Below are 7,744 nucleotides of genomic sequence, written 5' to 3'. Positions count from 1 at the left end.
GAAAAGATATTTTCAAGTATTCAAGAGCTCAGAAAAGATACTCATCTTTTCTTCTTAAATAAATTTTTTTAAATATGTACTATAACGGCTGCTTATTATGTATTTTTTAAGAAAACTATTTCTACCTCTGATGGTTTTGTAATATGTCAGCCTGGCTAGGGTGAACTACATTTCCCAGAATTCACTTTTTTGTATATTTCTGATTAGGGTGGACTACAAGAGACACTACTGTGGAAAACCTGGAAGGCAAAAGTGAAGCAGCAGCCATTTTGTAGCTGACCCGTATTGTCTCTGATCTACTGACTCACCTCATTGGCATGAAGCAGTGGCCACATCTGAAACTACTCCGTCATCCCCTGGATCTTTCTTCAGCTTCTCTTACTCCTTGGCCAGGTAATTGTGTTTAGCTCTGTAACAAAGACTTCTGGCTACTGGAAGCCACCCATACCATTAATGTCAGAGACACTAAGAACCAACATAGGTTTCAATAGGTCCTCATGAGCTTCAGGTTGTTCCTCTGTGTTCCAGCGTGTTCTTGCTCGCTCGCACTACATTTTTTTTAATTCCTGACTTCTTATATTATGGACTCCAAGTTCTAGGATCAGGAGGAAAGACAATAGCTCCTCACAAGGAGGCAAGAAGTTCAGATCCCTGGAGCAAATTACTTTACACACACATACAGACTCACACACATACTCCACATTTTAGTGATTCTGCTCCTCTGATTGAAATGTAACTATACACTATCCCGAATTTACAAAGAAATTATCACATAATTTCTTCTAAGAGTTTTTAGAATTTCACCTTTCAAACAAAGACTGGTCTTTAATTCACCTCATACTGATTTTATATGTATAGTGTGAATGAAGAGTCCAGTTTCATTTCTTTCCATATGGATAACCATTGTCCCAACATTCTTTTTTTTCTTTTTTTTTTATTAATTTTTTTTGCACACAAAACAATAAACATTTTCTAAGAATACACACAAACAAAATAATGCATATCAAACATATTAGGAAGGTTGCACATGGGAAGACGGGGAATAGAAATGGGGAGTGGGAATTAAAGAAAATAAATGAGAGAGGGACTTTGTATGGATCAATGATAATAACTCAATCCTCTATTTGACAAAGAAGAAGGAGAAGGAAGAGGAAGAAAAAGAAAGTGGGATAAAGGATCAGAAAGGGAGGAAAATAGAAAAAATTAGAGTATGACTCCAGGGTAGACCTGTTTTGTTGTCGCTGGGTTGGTTGGTTGGTTTGTCTGTTGTATTTTTCATATGTTTCACCATGTTGGCCACACTGGTCTCAAACTCCTAGCCTGAAGTGATCAACCTGCCTCAGCCTCCCAGAGTGCTGGGAGCACAGGCGTGAGCCACCACGTCCAGCCCCCACATTGCTTCTGGCCTCCGTGGTAGACCTCCCAGACGGGGCGGTCGGGCAGACGTGCTCCTCACTTCCCAGACGATGGGCGGCCGGGCAGAGGCGCTCCTCACTTCCCTGACAGGGCGGCCGGGCAGAAGCGCTCCTCACTTCCCAGACGATGGGTGGCCGGGCAGAGGCGCTCCTCACTTCCCAGACGATGGGTGGCCGGGCAGAGGCGCTCCTCACTTCCCAGACGGGGCGGCCGGGCAGAGGCGCTCCTCACTTCTTCCCAGACGGGGCGGCCCGGCAGAGGCGCTCCTCACTTCCCAGAAGTGGCGACCGGGCAGAGGCGCTCCTCACTTCCCAGGCGGGGCGGCCGGGCAGAGACGCTCCCCACCTCCCAGATGGGACGGCGGCCGGGCAGGGGCTGCAATCCCAGCACCCTGGGAGGCCAAGGCAGGCGGCTGGGAGGCGGAGGCTGCAGCGAGCCAAGACCACGCCACCGCACTCCAGCCCGGGCAACACCTAGCACCGAGTGCGCGAGACTCCGTCTGCAGTCCCAGCACCTCGGGAGGCCGAGGCCGGCAGAGCAGTCGGGGTCAGGAGCTGGAGATCAGCCTGGCCAACAAGGCGAAACCGCGCCTCCAGCCAAAGGAGAAAAAGCAGGCAGCAGTGGTGGCGCGCGCCGGCAATCCCAGGCAGCCCGCAGGCTGGGGCAGGAGAATCACGGGAGCTGGAGGCAGGGAGTCTGCAGCGAGCGGACTACATTCCAGCCTGGGCCACAGAGGGAAGAAAAGGAGAGGAGGGGAGGGGAGGGCAGGGGAGGGGAGGGGAGGGCAGGGGAGGGGAGGGGAGAGGAGGAAGAAAAGGAAGGAAGGAAGGAAGGACGGACGGAAGGAAGCTGTCCCAACATTCTTAATTGAAAAGTCTACCTTTTCTCAACTGATCTGTAATACCAAATGTATTATATGGCAAGTGTCCATATATGTCTGGGTTATTTTCTAGTCTTTCTCTTAGGTTCCATTGGTATATCTATTTCTCAGTGCACACTTATGTCTTAATTACAATAGCTTTAACATAAATCTTGGCAGATACCCTATTTATTCTTTTTCCGCAGGAGTATCTTGACATTCTTGATCCTTTGTACTTTTGTACAAATTTTAGAATTATCTTGTCAAATTCCATAATGCCATCTGTTAGCTATGTATTGGTGTTGAATGGAAACAATAAATTAATGCGGAGGTAATTGATATGTATACAATGTTGAGAGATGCAATCTCTAAGCATGGTACATTTCTTCATTTATTTAAGTCTTTTGTAATGTCTTTCTAAGTTTTACTTTAAACTCTAGTATTTTCTGGGCCGGGCGCAGTGGCTCACGCTTGTAATCCCAGCACTTTGGGAGGCCGAGGCGGGTGGATCACGAGGTCAGGAGATCGAGACCACGGTGAAACCCCGTCTCTACTAAAAATACAAAAAAAAAATTAGCCGGGCGTGGTGGCGGGCGCCTGTAGTCCCAGCTACTCGGAGAGGCTGAGGCAGGAGAATGGCGTGAACCCGGGAGGCGGAGCTTGCAGTGAGCCGAGATTGCGCCACTGCACTCCAGCCTGGGTGACAGAGCGAGACTCCGTCTCAAAAAAAAAAAAAAAAAAAAAAAAAAAAAAAATAAACTCTAGTATTTTCTTTAAAAGGTCTTGTACAACTTTTTGGAGGTTTATTTTTAGTTTCTTAATCTTTTGATACATTAAAAACAGCAATTAAAATATTTTTAGTGTGAAGCGTAATATATAACTCTAAAAGTGCTTAGTGTAACAATAATATATATATTAATGTGTAATTTTTCATTCAATATTCTAGATTCATCCATCAGTTTCTTTCCATTGCCATGTGATATATTATTGTATGAATATACCACAATTTCCATTTTATTGTTGATAGACATTCGGGCTTTTTATCTTCTATTCCCTTGGCCTAACTATCCTTGTGCCAATATTGTGTTGTCATGATTACCCTAGCCTCATCATGTCTTTATATTTGATAGATCAAGTCTTTTACCTTATACTTCACCAAGGATATATTGGCTATTTCCAGTTCTTTGAATTTCCATATAAATTTTAGAATTGTTGTCTCACACATACGCAATATTGTGCTTTTGATTATGATGATATTTAAAACTATAAATCAATTTTGGGTGAAAATGACACTTTTACCAATCTTTTCTATCCATCATATTTATCTATTTATTTTGGTCTATCTTAATTTCTCTCAGTAAAATTTTGTGGTGTTCTCCATTCTTACACATTTGTTATTAGATGTTTTCTTTTATTTGCTTGATTAAAGTATTTTTATAATATCTGGCTTCAATTTCATTTTCTACCTGATTATTGTTAGCATATCAAAATATAATTTACATTTGTATATTGACTATGTGCCCAACAACCTTGCTAAACTCTTTCATTCTAGATAATTCATCTCATTAGATTAAATTGGATAAACCAATTCTAACAGATTGGTTTACCTGCAGATCTTTTGGATTTTCTACATATACAATTACATATTATATGTAACGAATGATGGTTTTGTTTATCCCTTTCTCATCCTTTTATCTTACCTCTTTTTTTTTGCCTTATTCTCTTGCTGTAGAATCTCTAGTATGATACTAAATTATTATTTCCTTCTCAATATCGGAGAGAAATTTTTCAACATTTCCCCATGAAGAATGATGTTTGTTGTATGTTTTTTTGTAAATACTCTCTTTTACTGTGTATTAGTCTGGGTTCTACAGAAAAACAGAACTAATAGAGTGTGTATGTGTATGTGTATGCACGTGTGAAGAGAGAGAGAGAGAGAGAGAGAGAGAGAGATTTTAAGAAATTGGTTTATGTGATTGTGGAGGCTGGCATGCCCAAGATCTGCAGAGTAGGCTGACAGGATGGAGACTGAGCTGAGGAAAGAGTTGCAATTTGAGTCCAAAGGCTGTCTGATGGCAGAATTCCCTCTTTGAGGAAGGTCAGATTTTTTGTTTGTTTGTTTGTTTGTTTTTCTTAAGGCCTTCAACTGATTGGATGAAGCTCACCCACATTGTAGAGGGAAATCTGCTTTACCCAAAACTACTGAGTTAAATGTTAATCCCATTTATAAAAACCTTCACATAAACATCAAGAATGATGTTTAACCAAATATCTGTGTACTGTGACCTAGCCAAGTTGATACATAAAATTAATCATCATTGTAGATTTTAAAAGTTTCCTTATACTGCTAGTTCATTAAAAGGTGTTTGTTTTAATAATTAGTGAACGTTAAAATTATGTGAAATACTTTCTGGACATCTGTTGAGATGATCATACATTTTTCTCTTTTATTTGATTAATATGATGAATTACATTAGTTTTCTAATGCATTCCTAAAATAAACTTAACTTGATCATAATCTTTTATCCATTTTTCTAGGATAAATGCTGCTAATATTTTGATTATAATTTTTGCATCTATGTTCATGAGTGAGAATGGCTATAATTTTTCTTTCTCATAATGTTCTTTTTAAGTTTTGGTATTAAGCTGATACAGTTAGGCTTTGTATCCCCACCCAAATCTCATTTTGAATTGCAGTCCCCATAATCCTCATAATTGTCACATATCAAAGAAGAGGCCAGGTGGAGGTAATTGAATCATGGGGGCAGTTCCCCCATGTTGTTCTCATGATAGTGAGTTCTCACAGTAGTGAGTTCTCACGAGATCTGATGGTTTTATAAGGGGCTCTATCTCCTTCACTTGGCACTTCTTCATGCCACCTTGCGAAGAAGGCACCTTGCTTCCTCTTTGCCCTCTGCCATGATTGTAAATTTCCTGAGGCCTTCCCACCATGTGGAACTGTGAGTCAATTAAACTTCTTTCCTTTATAGCAGTATGAAAACGGACTAATACATAAGCCTGGGGAGTATTCTCTTTTTTTTAGTCTGGAGTTTTTTGAGAAACATTACAATAATTTCTTTTTTAATATTTTGTAGAACTCACCAGAGAAACCATTTGGGACTAGATTTTCTTTATGATAATATTTTTGATTATTGATCCAATTTTGTAAATGGCTATTGGACTAGTCATGTTTTCTGCTTGAAATATTTTTGGTAAATTATATTCCTAGGAATTTTTCCAGTTCAACTAACTTTTAATGTATTGTCATAAAGTTATTCACAATACTTTTATTTCTGTTTAATGTCTCGAGAATCTCTAGTGATATCTCCTTTTCATTCTTTGTATTTGTAATGTGACTTTTCCTTTTTATCTACAACAATCTTACCAGAAGTTTTCATTTTTGCTATATTTTTGAAAGAACCTGTTTCTAGTTTTATTGATCCTATCTTCTACATGTTGTTACAAGTCTTTAATTCCTGTATGAATTTTAATGTTTATTTTGTTCTACTTCTTACAGATTATTTTTGCCATTCTGTTTTTACTTCCTAAGGTGAATGCTCAGCTCTTTAATATTCATTCTTTTTTCTCTTCTAATATATGAATTTAGAAAACAAATGTCACTCTGGCACTTGTTTAACTGCATCTCCTACGTTTTATCTGTTCTGAAAAATTTTTAGCCACTATCTCTCAATGGTATTTTCTCTGAGTTTTAGTTTAAACATTTTCTAATTGCCATTGTTTATTTCTTTAATTCATGGCTACTTAGGAGTGTATTTCTTATTTTTCAAATATATAAAGATTTTCTGATTCTTTTTGTTATTGATTTCTACCAAAATTGCATCACGATAAAACATTTTCATGTGATTTTTATCTTTTTATTTTTTTGAGACTTGATTTATGACCCTTGCACATGATAAAATTTGGTAAATGTTCATTTATGTGGTAGACTAATAATGCCCCTTCCCCAAAGATGTTGATGTCCAAATATCTGGAACCTATGAATATTTTTTCCTACATGGTAAAAGAAATTTTGTTGATATGGTAAGTTAGAGTTTTGTTGTTGTTTTTTTTTGCGATGGAATCTTGCTCTGTCTCGCAGGCTGGAGTGCAGTGGTGCGATCTCGGCTCACTGCAACCTCCACCTCCCGGGTTGAAGAGATTCTCCTGCCTCAGCCTCCAGGGTAGCTGGGGCTACAGGTGTGCACCACCACACCCGGATAATTTTTATATTTTTAGTAGAGATGAGGTTTCATCATGTTAGCCACGCTGGTCTGGAATTCCTGACCTCAGACAATCTGCCCGCCTCAGCCTCCAAAAATGCTGGTATTACAGGTGTGAGCCACCTTACCTGGCCAAGTTAGAGTTCTTGAGGTGTGGAAGTTATCCTGGATTATCCAGGTGGGTCCAATGTAATCACAAGAGGAAGAGAAAGAGAGGTTTGACTATGGAGGAGATAAGGCAATGTTACGATGGAAGCAGAGTCTGGAATGATGTGGCCAAGACCCAAGGAATGCCATAGCCTCTAGAAGCTGAAACAGGCAAAGAATAGATTCTCCCTTAATGCATGCGGAAGGAACAGAAATGCTGAGACTTTGACTTTAACCTCTTAAAACCTATTTTGGGCATCTGATATCCAGAACTATGAAAGAACAAATCTGTGTTGTTTTAAGCCACTAAATTTGTGGTAATTTGTTACAGTAGCAATAGAAAACAACTACAATGTGTGTTTATTTGAAAACAATTTGTATTATTCACATTGGACGGATAACTTTATATATGGGTTTGTTAGGACAATTTTATTAATCACGTTTCCTAAATCTTCTCTATCTTTACTGATATTTTTTTACATCTACTTATTCTATTTACCTGTTTTTGTTTTGTGCTGCTATAACAGAATATCTGAAGCTAGGTAATTTCTAAAAACAGAAATCTATTTCCCCACAGTTCTGGAGGCTGGGAAGTCCATGATCAAAGCCCCAACACGTGGTGAGGGCCTTCTTGCTGCATCATAACATTGCAGAAGGCACATGATATGAGAGAGGGAAGAAGGCTGAACTCATCCTTTGTAAGGAATCCACTCCCACAATAATGATTTCACTTCCCCAATAATGGCATTAATCAATTCATGAGGGCAGAACCCTCAAATCCTAATCATCTCTTAAAGGTACTACCTCTCTACATATACACCATAGAATACTATGCAGCCATAAAAAAGAACGAGATCATATCTTTTGCTAGAACATGGATAGAGCAGGGGGTTTATCCTTTTCCTTAGCAAACTAACACAGGAACTCAAAACCAAATACCACATGTTCTCACTTATAAGTGGGAGCTAAATGATGACACCTCATAAACATAAAGAAAGGAACAACAGACACTGGGGTCTACATAAGGTTGTGGGGTGGGAGGAGGGAGAGGAGCAGACAAGATAATATTGAGTACTGGGCTTAACACCTGGGTGATGACATG

General features: G+C 39.4%; 1 long non-coding RNA gene across 1 annotated transcript in view; it reads left to right on the top strand.

The window, feature by feature from the left end:
- The first annotated feature begins 200 nt into the window (after nt 1-200).
- The window catches only part of LOC134733830 (uncharacterized), a 52,815-nt gene continuing 45,271 nt past the window's right edge, over nt 201-7,744 (top strand). The window contains exon 1 of the long non-coding RNA XR_010117384.1: nt 201-393. This is a non-coding gene — a long non-coding RNA (uncharacterized lncRNA). The remainder of the gene's footprint in view (nt 394-7,744) is intronic.

This window comes from Symphalangus syndactylus, chromosome 12, assembly GCF_028878055.3.
Source record: "Symphalangus syndactylus isolate Jambi chromosome 12, NHGRI_mSymSyn1-v2.1_pri, whole genome shotgun sequence".
Taxonomy (NCBI): Eukaryota; Metazoa; Chordata; class Mammalia; order Primates; family Hylobatidae; genus Symphalangus; species Symphalangus syndactylus.
Note: the sequence above shows the minus strand (reverse complement) of the source record. Positions and strands in the feature narration are given on the sequence as shown.